Source organism: Rhamphochromis sp. 'chilingali' (assembly GCF_963969265.1).
Source record: "Rhamphochromis sp. 'chilingali' genome assembly, chromosome: 9".
NCBI lineage: Eukaryota > Metazoa > Chordata > Actinopteri > Cichliformes > Cichlidae > Rhamphochromis > Rhamphochromis sp. 'chilingali'.
Genome location: NC_137936.1, coordinates 26,741,046 through 26,757,974, shown reverse-complemented (window position 1 = coordinate 26,757,974; position 16,929 = coordinate 26,741,046). Strand labels below are relative to the sequence as shown.

General features: G+C 38.6%; 1 long non-coding RNA gene across 1 annotated transcript; it reads left to right on the top strand.

Moving 5' to 3' along the window:
• The first annotated feature begins 2,326 nt into the window (after nucleotides 1-2,326).
• LOC308402530 lies at nucleotides 2,327-5,715 on the top strand. The gene is made up of 2 exons (XR_013972771.1): nucleotides 2,327-2,805; nucleotides 3,231-5,715. It is a non-coding gene; the product is annotated as an uncharacterized lncRNA (long non-coding RNA).
• Nucleotides 5,716-16,929: the final 11,214 nt, after the last annotated feature.

Below are 16,929 nucleotides of genomic sequence, written 5' to 3'. Positions count from 1 at the left end.
AGGTTTATTTTAAACATTGAGTTAACTGGTTAGTATACAGAAATCAATATTTGAAATTATAGTATCCCATAGGATCCGGCCATTGATATTCATTGCTCCATATTGGCCAATGCTATTGGATGCCAATAACAGACTAATATTGATATGCATTCTTCAGTCTTTCAAAAAAAAAAACAAAAAAAAAACTTTTCTATGATCTCTCAGTCTGATAATATCTATCTTCATTGCCTCATTCCTTCATCTGTTGTGCTCTTGCAGCTCCTTCTCTATCTTGTCTTCTCTCTGTGGAATAATGTTTCACTTGCCAAATCAGTTACAGAGTTGCATATGCTTCATACATATGCTTAAGGGGAAACTCATTCTAACTTACTTGAAGTGAATTGTCAATTGAATTCTTCAAAGGCACAGTAATATCACTTTCTTTATAGACTCTGCTCATGTTCCACATTAATATTAGATTAATATTAGGCTAGTTAGATAAAGAGCCAGATACATAAAACTATGCAGATTCATAACTAAAACTGTGTGCACAAAAAAGACATAAATGTGCACACACATTACGCTCCCTTATTATATTATTATTACAAGCACAACCACTCTTTAATGTGACCTCTGTGATGTAAATTAAAGCTTATAGAAAAGCAATTCTTTATCTGGCGCTATTCATAAAGCACATGGAGCTGTAATCCAGAAAAGTCCAGTCTAACCGTAGCTATGGGTTTTAGGATTTTTTTTTTCTTTAAAACATCATTTGATGAAAAAATTGTCCCAGTCATGTACACCTCTACACTGAAAAAAATGCAATAGGGTGGTTGTTGAATCTGCATAGAATTACTTCATATATCCAGCATGACTAATTTAAATTTCACATCTAAACATATTTTTGTCTTTTAATTTTCACATATTCTTTAAGAATATTCATTCTTTTAGAACAAATCATGTTGAAAAGAAACAAGTTAGTCGTGTTTTATCCTCAAGCTCCGCCCCCTGGAAAGGAAAAATCGGCTGCACTGTCCGCCATTTTTGTCTCTCGCTTTGGAAAATCTACTACCATCTGGAGTTTTACACTTGAAGGTAAATAGGATTTTAAAGCTAACACACCAGTGAGAAAGAGTGTAGACCCTTTATATATGTGGACTTTTACTGGGGTGTTGTTATTTTACAGGTATGTGGGCTGTTTATCGAAAACCATGAAAGGCCAATGTTAGGCTCCAGTTAGCTAATGGTAACCGAAATTATGCGATAAGCAAATTAGTAATTAACATATATAATGTGAGTTAATATTGTTTGTATATTCTTTCAGTCTAAATTAACAGACTATTACAAACTTGCATCAGTGTCTGTAGTAAGTGGTGGTACCTGCAGTGTCTTAACCATTAAACAAGCTAATGTAGGGCCGGGATATGACTAGTTTGTTGAAACATGTCTGCTGCCAATGTGACTGCTCACACACGGTAACATTACCAGCACATAACCACAGCCGCTATAAACATGCTGAAAGGTCAATCTAGCTTCTGTAGTCAGCAGCTGGAAGACTCAACACAGACCCAAGATTCAGTGTAACGGTTATCTAAATGTTGTGTGTCCTGTTTGTAAGCCCAGAAAAAGAAATTAAATAAAATGACGACCTTGAGCTTCAAGCTAATGTAAGCGTAATGCTATAGCATAAAGCGACTAATGCAATGATGACGTTGTTAAATTAGTAAAAATACAGTAAATATATCCAACATGAATCAGTTATATTTTTGGTCTAAACATAATTAAGTCTCACGCCTTTCACTTGTTTTAGAAGGATGTTCAGTCTTTTAAAACCAGTCATATCAAAATAACAGAAAATAGTTGTGTTTTGTGTTGAAACTCCACCCCCCCAGGGCGTGTTCTGCGAGGGAAAATTCACTGTGGCGGTCCGCCATTTTTTGTCGTTGCTTCGTTTACGTTTGGTGCTGAGCTTTACTTTGTCGAGGTAAACTGAAAACTACATGTTTGAGAGGAAACGAAGAGAACATCCATTATATGGGGAAGTTTTTCTCATGAATTCCTGTTGAGCAACATAATGGAAAAAACAAGTCATTCCTTAAGTTAACTAACGATAATGCTAGCTTAAGCTGCAGGACAATATTATGTGCATTAGCTTTTTTTCAGTGTGTGCCCAGTCACATTCGCTTGTTTTTTCTCAGTGAATACAGACTAACAAACTCGTGTCCATTTAGTTAACTGGTTGTACCTAAAATGTTTTAGTTAAACAGTTAAATAAGCTAGTTTGCCATGGGGTGGGCTCTGTTGGGGGGGGGGGGGGGGGGTGAAGATTTGCACATGTTATCTCACATTCTGTAAGGTAAATTTTCTGGAAAGGTCAAATTAACTAATTTAACTAAGTATTAATGAAAGACCTTGATGTGTATATGACAATAATAGATGTAGTTTCTGGGTCATTTGGCAGAACTGCAAAATGGCCAGAAGGAGGCAACTGCTGTGATTGCAAACAGGCTTTGGGTGGTATGGAAGTAAGGGCAACTATGGAACTGCTCAGCAACATGGGACCCATAGCTAATAAATAGTAACATGACAAAAAATAACAACTTTGTGTGGATGTAACCTTGTGAGATTTGAGATTTTGACAGCATTTTTATGTGACAACTTGTCTTTTTAGATAAATGCAGAGTTTAAGCGCATTACCACCATGCCACTGCAGTCCAGGTTACTCTCGCAGATAGATGTGCTATCTGACAAACTCATAAAGGTCTTCAAAAGGCGAGGAGGACAAATAGGAAGAAGACTGCAGAACATTCTGGAGCCACGGCCCAGGTAAGAAAAAAATAATTTGTGTATACACTTTAGGGAAAATAATAATTTTAACAAAATGCTGCTTGTCACTCTATGCCAGGAGTATGTTGAAAATCACCTGGGATTTTCACAATTTACCATGGGTGCGTTTTTTGTTTTTGTTTTTTCTTTTACCTGCATCAGAACGATGTGTGGAGTTCATAGTTGAACACCTCTCTATGCTCTGACAGTATTCTGCTTCTTTGCATGGAGATTTCACTTCATGCATTACCTTTTTAAGCATTCTGAGGACTCAAATCACATGCTGTAATGAATCCATTTTTGTTCACCTAATGTGTTAATGTTAACATTTTTTGGAATAGTGACACAGATTAAAATAAGATTTGGTATAATGTTCTTTGACCAGTGTTCTGTTTAATTAAATTTTGGAATTCTGCATTTTCTAGGCCACAGATGAAGCCATTATCCAACGATCTAATAAGGAAACAACCATGGGAATTTACATCATAAAGTCAAGAGATGCCAATGGCAGCCCTGAGGACATCGGGATAGTCCTTGAAGGCCAGAGAGTCTGGCAGGATTTGGATAACTATACCCTAGCAGCTGCAATGCTGTTTGGACTAATGTACACTTTGAACCTCACCTACCCACTGGAAAAGTATACCTTCGAGGTATTATAGAAACTGGTTATGGAGCTCAAAAGGAACAGCCTTTCAAAGAAGGCCCAGGTTCTCAGGACCAGACTGTACGATTGAACAGTTTTCCAGTTATGATGTGGGAACAACATGTTTACCTCTTCGAATATGTACCATCCTTTCTTTTAAGCCAGCACTGGTAAAGTTGCAGTACATAGTGAAACTTATTTTTCTGGCACTTTTCAACTTGGGGCCTTTATTACTGCAGTTTTCACTTTTCAAGCCATGGTTTTGTTTTGTTTTTTAAATTCAAACTTTGAATGTCCATTTTTCTCAATGGAAATGGCGCCTTGCACCAATTTCACCAATTTGCAATTTTTTTCCCAAGGTGCACCACTACAAACAGATTGCATCGTGTAGTATTAGTGATTGTGATGTTTAGTGATAGAAGCAAGTAGGGCTGAACGATTATGGAAAATAATCTAATTGTGATTTTTGCCCCAATATTGCGATTGCGATGCGATATGCGATTATTTTTTAAGGTATTTGTCTTCTGTATTATTAAACAAAGACAAGCAATACATCATATAGTATGGCCAATACTATATTACATTAATTTTAAACTGTTCTTTCCTGGAAGACAGACCTCTGTTATGATGACATGAGGTGATGCATGAATTGATGACTGACATTTTTATTTAACTTCTTCAATCACAACAGTATATTTGAACATACACAATAGTTTATTTTTAGCTTACAAACATCTGAGCATAAAGTGCTGACAAGGAACCCTGGTGTAAACATTAAAATGAAAGTCAGTACAATGTGCAGATTGCAGAAATATACATAAAAAAAATCAGTGGCTTTACCACACTCAGTTTTTCGACATCTGTGAACTACTAGACAGTCATTCAATTAAAAAATAATATTAAATAAATAAAACTAATAAATAAAAAATACACACATCTTACTGATCTCTGCAGTCAGTAACATTACACATAAAGTGCAAACATAATAGCAATTGTATAAACACACACACAAACACGCCTTTAAAGTTTAAAGGCGTGAAATTGGACGGTCTAGCCTTCTGATTAGCTAATCAGAAGGCTAGTTCTGATTAGCGTCACCGCTGTCTCGGTGGAGTTTAATAAACTCGGCCGTCTGCTTCTTGCTATCTAAAATATAACCAGACACTGGTGTAAATTCTCGACTGTCTCATACTTCTGTTTAATAAGTTTTCTGTTTGACGTTTAGTCAGCTGTGTGAAAACCAAGGAGGAACCCACCCGGGGGATTAATAAAGTTTTATTTTATCTAATCTAATAACTTTAATCTCAGCCAAACAGATTTACTCACGAACAAACAAAACACTGAAAAAAGCCCAACAATAACATTTTTAGGTTGTCTAAGTGACTTATATATTACGTTTAACCCGAGCAGCGAAACTCCGCGGTGATCTGAAAATGATGTGCCGGGAGTTGTGCCGTTCTCGGCCGCATCAGTAACCCTCGAGCTCCCGGCTAGCTGTCGAGCTGGTGGGTAGCAGACGCCTCTGAAAACGTCGAAGCACTTTTGCAAATATGGGATATCTTGATAAACCGAGCAGATATTTGATGTTTACACAACTACTTTCTCGCCTGAAAATATGTTAAAAGTTTATTTTGTGACCCAGAAAGATTAGTATGAGTAATTTTAAAACTTAGTAGCGGCCGCCATTGCTGGAAACTGGAGTTTGGCTGGGCCGCGCTATGAATTCTGGGATATGGTAGTAATTTGGACAGCCTTCGGCGCGTCGCTGTGACGTAATCGGTCTACAAATGCGGCCTCAGGAGGATGCAGCCCATGAATTGTATAATATAATCGCAGTATAATCGCAGCCTTTGCGGTTAGAAAATTGCACTTGATCATGTCGCGATATTATCGCAAATGCGATATATCGTTCAGCCCTAGAAGCAAGCCAATACTAATCAGTTTAGGTCTCTTGGTTGTGTGCCTGTGGGTTATAATGTTATTTTAAGTCTCTTCTTTGTGTCATTTTAATAATTACACCCCTGTTGCCATATTACCTTACCTTATGGTTCTTACATTTAAAAAACTATTTTTTACATAAGTGCGATGTCACAAGGCCCCACAATGTTGAATTCAGGTTCCAGCAGATAACTTTGAGGAATGTTGTGGAATGTTTTTCAAGAGATGCATTGTACAAATATGACTCATGTATATTTTGGAAGCCTGAATTGAAAGTCCATTTTTACAACTGTGTAGTATTTTCAAAAATACAGGTCATTGTTCAAAAATGTTTTGCTTATTTCTTTGATTGAGAGAAAGTGTACAGTACATACAGTAAGATCAGCCTTAATTTAGTTTTATTTATTGAACACTCAATTATATATTAGATTATATATTATATATTAGAAATTTGTTATAAAATAAAATAAGCTTACCATAAAATAATCTTGTCAATATAACACATAGTAGTCCAATACAATTAACATAAAAAGTTCATGTCTGATAAACAAGTGGTTTCTATAAATATTTGACCGGAATGAAAAACATAACAACAACATAAAAAAGTCATGTTCGTGTTACCAGAAAAATGTGTGCAGGTATAACATAAAAAACTAAGGTTAACCAAACATAACTTAATTTCGTGCAACCGCTTACAATAATTTTTTTATGTTTATCCCACTGATTATTTTTTTCAGTGTATGGTTAAATGTCATGACTCTTTTTAAACCACTTTTTAAAAGTGCCTTTGAAAAAAAACCCATATAAACTGCGCCATAGTTGCAAGTCATTAACTTTTGTCTCTACTTTCATTTTGTTTGTTTTTGGCCTCTTTGCTGTTCGTTGTCTCTCTGTGCTCTTCTCTGTCCCCTCAGCCGAGTTGGTCAGGGCCCTTTCCTGAACCTGATTCAGGCAGCGGTTTCTTCCAGTTAAAAGGACGTTTTTCCTCCTCACCATCACTCAGTGCCTCATCACTGTCTCTTGCTCTCGCTCATATTGTAGGATCTTTACTTTACAATAAATACGCAAATAAGCGCCTTGAGACAGCTGTTGTTGAAACAGCTGTGAAAAATAAATTGAATGAAATTAATTAAATTGGACACAGCTAAAAAGCTACTTTAGATACTTCCAGATACTTCAGAGGGTAAAAGTAAATTATATTGTACTTTTAGCATGATTGTGATTTGTGCCATATGTGTAAAGCAATATTTTGTAAGCTTGAACATTTTATCAGGTTAAGCAAGTAGCTTTCTTTCTTTTCTTTTTTTAGTAGTTAAGCTGTGAAAATCTAAAAAAGCTAAAAGCAATTTACAGTGAGGAAAAATACATTCAAATAAATAATCCCATGTTGTGAGTATTGACAGGATTGCTCAGACATATTTGTCCAACATCTGTACCACTGAATTCAAACAAGTAAGTTTGCTATAAATAATAATAATAAAATTCACATGAGGAGAAAAAACTTTGAGGAAGGAATAAATTCTGATCTCCTACAAATATAAACATGTACATTATTTATTTATGGATACTTTAATTTCTAGTTGTCAAAATTACTATTAAGGAGAATTTCCCCCATCATTACTTGACTCAGACTGACTTTATTGGGTCAGAATATTTTTGCAGCATTCCACTAGTCTAAAGTGTGTGTTAAGGCATCTGGTTTGGAAAAAAAAGTTGGATAGAGCAGGAAGGATTATCACAGACAGCTGGAAGGCAGTTCTGAGTTCTGAAGGGACAGGCGAAAGATACTGAAATACTGACAGAGAGCAGATCACACTAAATTCCTCTTAGTTTGCTATTTTATGGATCCTTTTATTCAAAGCTGTTAGCAGAAGTCCACTAAATGTGACATCAGGACTTTGCGTGTCGAATGTGTTTCTTGTTGCCTCTTGTGACCTTTAGTAAAAAAAAAAAGAAGAAAGAATATTTAGGCATGAAGAAGTTAGTATGTCAAAAAGTATTTAATTTGCTGCTTGGCCAGTTATATTAAATAGCATGAGGCTAATTTCAGAAAACACATATTAAATCAAAGACATACTATACCAATAAATACATACTCCTGCTTCTGTTATTCCCTATATAGACATTTTTATACATGAGCACAGGGCAATGTCAAAGGAATCTTGTCCACACTGAATAGTGGGCCAAACTGATCTGTGACCTGTGACAAGAGGAGCTACAGAGAGAGAAAGAAAACACAAGCAATGGATTTTTAGAAAATGTGTAAATGTGTTAAATACAATGTCATTTTGAAATACTTTCATTCTTCCACTTTACAACATGTTGATGCATAGCACCCTGCTTACTGAACATGTGTTAAAAAATAGTCAGAGGAGTCTGAGGTAACAAGTTCTGTGAAATACAACCGGTGCAGTGACGCATTCAACACAGGGCAGAGGGTTGCTTCACCAGCAACTCGCAACCTAGCCATAGGAATAAAAATTTGATTTATGAGAGGAGAAGTGCTTAATGTTTAGATTGTTTGCTGAAGTAAAGATATATGATATATTTAACTGATATGTAAGGAAAATATTGTGACAGAAATTAGCTCTTCATGATTCAAGACCTTTTGATTTCTTGTTGCCAGTAAAGAGACACTGCAATAATATCTAGCTAAATATGACCCAAATGCTGTGGCACTCTATAAAATATGTACTTGTAATTTTACATGAAATGATGATTACGATTAGTGATTTTCGGGTTTACAAGGATGTTTTGAGCAGCAGAGAGATGCTTTAAAAAATAAAAAAAACTTGGTCTGTGTAGGAAAGCCTCCGTAAAGAGGCTGACAAAGCATCGTAAAGCAAACTGACTGGGAACGTTATTAGGTACACCTGTGAAATTTAACATAAACCCATTTAACAGCTGTGCCATAAATTTTACTGTTATGAACATTATGTTCACGCCAAAGAAAAGTGATATTTCCATTTTATATTCATTTTTAAGGTCATAGTAAGTGATGGTGATCGCCCTAAAATGCATTATAATGAAAAGATTTGGCCCCTTTCATGTGTTTTAGTTCATTACAACAGATTTGGTAAAGCACATTGAGCACAAGTGTTTGCTCTGGACTGTTAACCGTTGGACTTGTGCTCATGGCAATGCTAACTAGACTGAAAAAATTTAAGGATGATTGTGGTAATCAATTAGGTCTTAATTTTGTTGTAAGTGACCATATGGAAAACTTTAATATGACATGAAGGTATCCAGATTTTTTATGACATCCATGTTTTTCACATTCATTTGCACTATTGTTTGTGAATAGCTACAAATACTTTGAATGCTGCCTCTATATAAAATACAAGCCACTGAACAACTTTACAGTCTATTACACTTTCTTTGTTTAACTTTGTCAGTGGCAAAGGGTCATAAAAATATCAAAGTTTAAGTTCAAATCAATAATTTACAAGAGCTTGTCAAGGTTCTTGGTATAAGCATGACTCAAATGCAGTCTCTAGGTCAAAGTTTAGTGCATTTAATTACAGTGAATAAAAAAACAATCAACAGTAATGACGGTCCCAGTCTCCCTTCAGGCTTTCCTCAGAGTCTAAAAAATCTCCAATCCAAATGTTCACTCCAAACAATAACTGCATGTCGCTCCTTATCCACAGGTCTACCAGACAAAACCTGAGCATAAGTTAAAGAAGATAAGAAACATTTTTGTAGATAAAGGAAAACATATGCTGAGGCAAGGAGCCGGGAAACATTAACTATTGCGAACAATCTAGCAAAAAATGATGTTTAGCTAACGTCCTTAAAAAGCAGCTTCAATAAAATCACGTGATTACATAAAAATGGCGTGTGAAAACCGAAAGGCGGAAATCTGGGGTGTGTCCTGCTAATGCACAAACACCAACACAGCTGCACACACAAACACAGTGGAGGAATGGAAGGATGCAACAGTTTGATGAACAGTAGTTTGATCAAAATGAACATGATCAATCTACAGAGGGCAGAATTTGAAAAACCTTGAGATGATTGATGTAATTTGGCACTATATAGTAAATAAAGCTGAGCTTAATTCAATTGACAGTGGGTCAAAGGATTTAGCACTGACACCTAATGGCAGTCAGGTTGCGATTGCTGAGTCTGTTGAAGTCTTGGTGTCCATCCATCAATATGCCTCATTCTCCGTGGCTTCTCCAGACCCTTTCACATATGTGACATGTGCTTAGAGTGAACCTACACTCATCTGTGAAAAGCACAAGGTGCCAGTGGTGGACTTGGTATACTATAGCAAATTTTAATCACACTCAAAAAAATGAAATTGGGTGGTTGATACACGCATAAGATCCAAACTTGTAATTTGAACTAAATAATTCCATGTGGCTGGATCCAGGCAACTAACCGCTCTTACTAGATTGTATGATGTCATCTCAACAAGAACAAATTAAGTTGCTGAATTTCATGCAGATGCTACATGATTTAATTACGTTCACCATAGAAACATGGAATTATTTAGTTCAAATTACAAGTTTGGATCTTATGCATGTAACAACCACCCAATTTCATTTTGGGGGTTGACTCACGAAATTCACAAGATCACATTAGATGTCAAACCACAGGAAAATCAGTGGGGTTACAAGAGGAAGACAACCACACCACGTGTATGCTGTTACTATTTCTTATGGTTTAACTTGTCAAGAACAACAACATAAAGCATCATCAAGCATAGCTTTCCTACTTTTGTTAAGTCTGCATTGACAGATTAATGCCATGGTGGTTCGTGCTGTTGCCTCAGAGCAAGAAGATCCTGGGTTCAAATCCCCAATGTGGCGAAGTTTGCAGTGGGTTCTCTCTGCGTACTCTAGTTTCCTCCACAGTTAAAAGTCATGCAGTTGTAAGAGTAACTGGTTATTCTAAATTGCCCAAAGGTGTTAAAGTGCAAATGATTGTTTGTCTCTGTATGATTGACTGGCGACCTGTCCAGGATACCCCTGTCCCTCTTGCCCTATCACTTCCGCAGCCCAGATAAGGCTAAGAAGATGGGTGGATTGGAAGTTGCTGTAAATCCATTGATTTTTTTTTTGGTTGAACATTACTTAATATGAATACAACATGTACTACAGATATAAGTTACATTTTATTCATTCAACAAGATTATCATTGGTGTAACAAACAAATATTTTACTAGTTCATGTAACAAGACTGATTTTTGATGTGCCAAAGCGTTTAAACAATATAAGATGGATTTAAATAAATTTAATTAGACTAACGTGGTGCAAACATGTTGATTGAACAAAAGTCAAATTAATTGAATGTTAATGTTAATATTATGTTAAACCTACACACATATATCATGTTGACACAACACAATCAAGATGGATTAATATAACATGATTTGTTTAGATGGAATATAAGTGGCAAGATAAAATTACGTTCATCCAATGAATTATTTTTTTGAGTGCAGGCTCCAGGATGAGCACAGGGCCCACTAGAGCAGCGGTGCCGGGCGGCGAGAGTTGAGGCTCAGGTGTGAAATGTATGGTTTTCAGGGTTTTTATCGGTTTTCGGCGTTATTTTGTCATCGTTTTTATCGTTAACTCGGTTTTCCTGGGTCTTTTCACGTGTGTTATGAATAAATCTTCTTTTTTTCGGTACTGGTAGTTTTATTTTGTTGTATTTATCCGTGACACCTTAAAGGCCGTTCTGTGAAAATATTGTCGCGCATAAACCGGTCCGTGGCGCAAAAAAGGTTGGGGACCGCTGCACTAGAGGACTTTTGGCCCTAAGACCATCCTCATGAAGTCTGTTTTTGATGTTTGGTCAGAGATACTCAAACCAGTGGCGCGGCTGCCCCTCTGTTGGTCTTCCTTGGTCTCTTGTGGGTGGCTGTAGCTCAGGTGGCAGAGCAGGTCAGCCACTAATCAGAAGGTCGGTGGTTCGATCCCAGGCTGCATCCTGGCTGCATGCCAAATATCCTTGGGCAAGATACTAACCCCGTGTTTGCCTACTGGTGGTGGTCAGAGGGCCCGGTGGCGCCTGTGTCTGGCAGCCTCTCCTCTGTCAGCGCGCCCCAGGGCAGCTACAATGTAGCTTGCTATCGCCAGTGTGTGTGTGAATGGGTGAATGACTGAATGTAGTGTAAAGCGCTTTGGGGTCCTATGGACTAGAAAAGCGCTATACAAATGCAGGCCATTTTACCATTTGTGTTCTGGGGGCCTCTGGATGTCTGGAGTTTTGATCTCCTCCATACCTGCTTCATGCCCTGGAGGACGGGGCTGTGGCCCCCCCACACCCTCTAGCAGATCATTACATGAAGGAACCTTTAAAAAAAACCAAAAAAACAAGCGCGTCCATGCTCACAGGTGTACACACGGGTGATCACACCCACAAACTACACCCTTTTTGGCTCCTACCTCAAAGCACACTGTGTTCTGTTGATCTTATGTGCTGCACAATAATGTTTAATATTTAGTATTTACTGTCATATTCCCATATATCATTGTGATGTTGTTTATTCTATTACTCTTGTTCTCTTCTGCTTGTTTTCTTTTTTCTTTCTCAGCAGGTGACCCAGGTGATTGATATATGCATTTTTTTTTCTTTTTTTCTTCTTTTTTTTCTTTTTCTGCCCATTCTGTTGGTTTTTGGTTTTTGCCCTTCTCCCCCGTCCCTCTTCTCAGCTGTTTCTCTTTCCCTCTTTCTTTCTCCCCTTCTTTCCCCCAGTCAAGTCTGTCCCATGTTCAGTAAGTGAAAATAAAATAAACAATAAAAGGTGAATCAAATGGACCATTACGGCAAGGCTGGGATGGTCAATTTGGTAAAGTAAATCCGTTGGGCATCTTTCTTTGCCTTTAGACAACAATTCTGATGGCAAAAGAGCCAAACGGGACAGGCCAAAAAAAAAAAAAAAAAAAAAAAAGAGATACTCAAACCAGCCCTTTAAGTATACAGGACCTTTTTTACAGAGTATATTTAAAACATAACTGAGCAATTAAAACATGATTACAGCAACAGGAGGAACAACCTTCTTTCATACTGTTGACTGCCCCGATTTAATGGTAAATGGTCTACATTTTAACATTTTAACCATGGTGGTTCTGCAAAAGGATTTCCAATGTGTTTTTCATTTGCATTTTCGCTCTCTCTCTCTCCCCCCCCACCCTCTCTCTCTCTCTCTCACACACACACACACACACACACACACACACACACACACACACACACACAAAATACCAGCGGAACCAGAGCATAAAATTAAAATCATGAAGATTACGTGATTGCCAATTTGAAAGATAATGTCAAAAGGGAAGACAATAACAGATGTACTACTTTCTTAAACTAGCATATTGATGATGGACTGAAAATAAACTAGCTCTCAAATACTTTGTGGGCTTTTGTCAGGATTTAGGTGTAATGTCAGGTAGTCAATTTTGAACAATTTGCCAAGTTAGAAATGCATTAAAGGTCAGACATAACAACCAGTATGTTGGTCTAGAGCTCTTGTCAGAGCCTTGAATATATGACTGTACTAACAATAAATCAACATGAAAACCGATCCAAAAACGACTGCTTTCTTTTTCCTTGCGCAGTCAAACCAAAACATCCTGTTAAAATCCTGCAGCACTGCCTATTCACCCTGATGCTAACCTTTTGTGATTGTGTACATTGAAAACATGGGCCCTGATTATCACCAAGCTGAAAACATAATTTGACAATGCAACTAAATACAAATACAATTTGCCAGATTCAGCAAAGCATGGAGATCAAATTATTCCCACTGGGCTTTAATTAGAAAATGTGTAAAAATTCAGAATCTAATACACGAGGAGCTTACAGAGAAAACTCTTTCCAGATCAACCATCACGTGTCAGGTCGTCACAGATATATCCCTCCTGATCGGCTGCACAAAGTTGTTTCTGGTCCATGAAACACAACCTGAACTACAACACAGCTTGCAATAGTCAGGCCATGACTGTGACATCTTTGTCATAGTTTAGATTATCTGACGAGTGGTGTCATGGGAGATGGAATGAGTCACACTCTTGCTGTGAGAAGCAGCAGGTGCAAAGAGTTAAGCAGATGAACAAGCAACAGATGTTCTCAAGTTTAAAAAATATTACTGTGGGTCGAAACAAATATTAGAAATGACAATAAAAGTTTAACAATAATAAGTATGATAGGGTACAGCCAATTTTCCAAGGAAAACACACACACACACACACACCTCAGAGCAAGAAGGTCCTGGGTTTGAATCCAGTTTGTGAGTTTAAATTGTCTGAAAGATATCATTGGTAGAAAAATGCTGATTATATTGATTGTCTCTCTGTTTCCTTGTTATAGACTAGCAGGTTGTTCAGGATGTACCCTACTGCTCACCATATGACAACTGGGATAGACTCCAACCCCTGGATCAGACCCAGAAGACTGCATTCTGCAGATACATTTTGAGACAGCTGTCATAAATTTCTGAAACTGTCATTATCCCAGGGTATCTTTGGTTTCAAGATCATTACAAAGCCAAACTCTTTCACAGTACAATAAGAGAACCGCCAGTTTGCAGGCACAACCAATATAATTTATTTGCACTGGTCACAAGGTGTTTCGTATGGGAAACTGCAAACTACGAACTATATAAATAGTATCAGGTCCAACATTGTACATTCATGAATGAACAATAAGTTGTATAACTGGATAGTATTTCAAAAAGGAGAGATCCTCAGAAGAAACCGAACATGATTTATTGATGTGCAGAATTCAGTTTAGGGTATTTAGCGTTTAGACTCTGATGGCCCATCAAAGCAGAACGGAATCCCAGTGGTCATAAGGATTAGGGCAGGACCCCCCTGGAGTCTAGATGCTAGTGGTGGAGGTGAAGATGGAAGCTTGAATGGAGCCTGAATGACGAGCGAGAGGCTGTGGTGGGGAGGATGTGAGTCTCACAAAGGTGAGGGAGAATTACAGAAGAATTAAAGTATGTGGTGTGACGGCTGATTGGCCTGAAGAAGGCCAGCATTGACGTGACAATCAGCTTGACAGCGTGGGAAAGTGGAAGTGATGTAAAGCTTAGATTAGCCACAAATACTTGGGAAGCAGAGATGTTTCGATACAGATCTTCCTTACTGAACTTATGCATGAATTCCTTTATGGTAATAATAAGTAAGGGCAGCAACATTTAACCATCGTGTAGAATTTTTGCTTGAAAGTTGAAAGTTGTGAACATTTTTTTTACTGCTGTAAATGTTGGGGCATGGGATACATTTTCATACCCATGACTCCAGAGTAGACAGTCGACTCCTTGCACAAACCTGAGAATAGAGTCAGTTATCAGCCATTGTTTTGTGTTTTTTCAGGACTTCTACCTTGCACTTCAGCTTCCTTTGGTTTGTTTTTATTTTTCAGTATCAAGTAGCAGTTTATATGTACTCTCCATGACACAAGAAATACAAAATTCTTTGGAATTTTTTCTCTCTCAAGGGATCTATCTCTGGTCTGCTACTGTGTAACAAAAGTTGGTGCTTTTGCTGTGGTGGATGAAGTGTCACTCTGATATAGAGACGCAAAATATTACATCGTTGAATGTTTTTGTTTAATGAGTAAGCTGGCAGCCAGAGCGACAAGGGATAACAGAGACTAGGCTTAAGCCGTTAATCCCCAGGGCTTTGTTGTTAAGTAATGAGATCAAGTTATGAAATTAACATTTTTCAGTTTCAGGTAAAGACAGCATGCAGATTAAAGTGAAACTCTCTAAGTGGGTCAAAAGGCCAAAACACCTAGAAAATCAGACATGGTGAGGGTTGTGACTTCAAAGCCTGCCTCCAATTTGAACTGTTTTCCAAAAGCCAATTAAAACCTTCACTCACTATACTCTAACAAGTACAGTATGTCAAATTGTTAAAATGGCGTCATTAAAACCTGAATTATTTAAGTGCTGCACAGTCTCAAAAACTGCCAGCAAATCATTTATTTTAAAAGCATGAGAAGGTAATTTAGAAACATAGAAAGGTTTCACACGTGCAAAGGTTGTACATGACTTACAATCTCACCTTGGGGGAAACACAGACAGCCGCAGACAAACCACACACACACACACACACACACACACACACACACACACACACACACACACACACATATATATATATATATATATATATATATATATATATATATATATATAGACAACACTAGAGGCCAACTCCAAGCCCATAGCACAAGTCACCATCAAGTGCGGGATCTACCAAGGAGATGCTCTGTCCCCACTGCTGTTCTGCATAGGCCTGAACCCCCTCAGTGAGATCATTAACAAGACTGGCTACGGATACCGACTACGGAACGGAGCAGTTGTCAGCCACCTCCTGTACATGGATGACATCAAGCTGTATGCCAAGAGTGAACTGATCCACACTACCAGGCTATACAGCAATGACATTGGAATGTCGTTCGGGCTGGAGAAGTGTAGTCGGATGGTAACAAAGAGAGGGAAGGTAGTCCGAATTGAGGGGATTGAACTACCAGAAGGCAACATTGCAGACATAGAGGACAGTTACAAGTACCTGGGGATCCCGCAGGCGAATGGGAACCATGAAGAGGCCGCTAGAAAAGCTGCAACCACCAAGTACCTGCAGAGGGTCAGGCAAGTCCTGCGGAGTCAGCTGAATGGTAAGAACAAGATCCGGGCCATCAACACGTACGCCCTGCCCGTGATCAGGTACCCTGCTGGGGTAATAGGCTGGCCAAAGGAGGAGATAGAAGCCACTGACATAAAGACAAGAAAGCTCCTTACCATGCATGGAGGGTTTCACCCCAAGTCCAGCACCCTGAGGCTGTATGCTAAGCGGAAGGAAGGGGGCCGGGGACTGGTGAGTGTCAGCACCACAGTCCAGGATGAGACAACGAACATCCAAGAATACATTGTGAAGATGGCCCCAACTGACCGAGTGCTCAGTGAATACCTCAGGCAGCAGAAACCCAAGAAAGAGGAGGGAGACGAGGAACCATCATGGAAGGACAGGCCCCTGCACAGTATGTACCACCAGCAGATAGAGGAGGTGGCTGATATCCAGAAATCCTACCAGTGGCTGGACAAAGCTGGACTGAAAGACAGCACAGAGGCACTAATCATGGCAGCACAAGAACAAGCTCTGAGCACAAGATCCATAGAGGCTGGGGTCTATCACACCAGGCAAGACCCCAGGTGCAGGCTGTGTAAAGATGCCCCAGAGACAATCCAGCACATAACAGCAGGGTGCAAGATGCTAGCAGGCAAGGCATACATGGAACGCCATAACCAAGTGGCCGGCATAGTGTACAGGAACATCTGTGCCGAGTATAACCTGGAAGTCCCGAGGTCAAAATGGGAGATGCCCCCAAGGGTGGTGGAGAATGACCGAGCTAAGATCCTGTGGGACTTCCAGATACAGACGGACAAAATGGTGGTGGCTAACCAACCGGACATAGTGGTGGTAGACAAACAGAAGAAGACGGCCGTAGTGATCGATGTAGCGGTTCCGAATGACAGCAATATCAGGAAGAAGGAACACGAGAAGCTGGAGAAATAC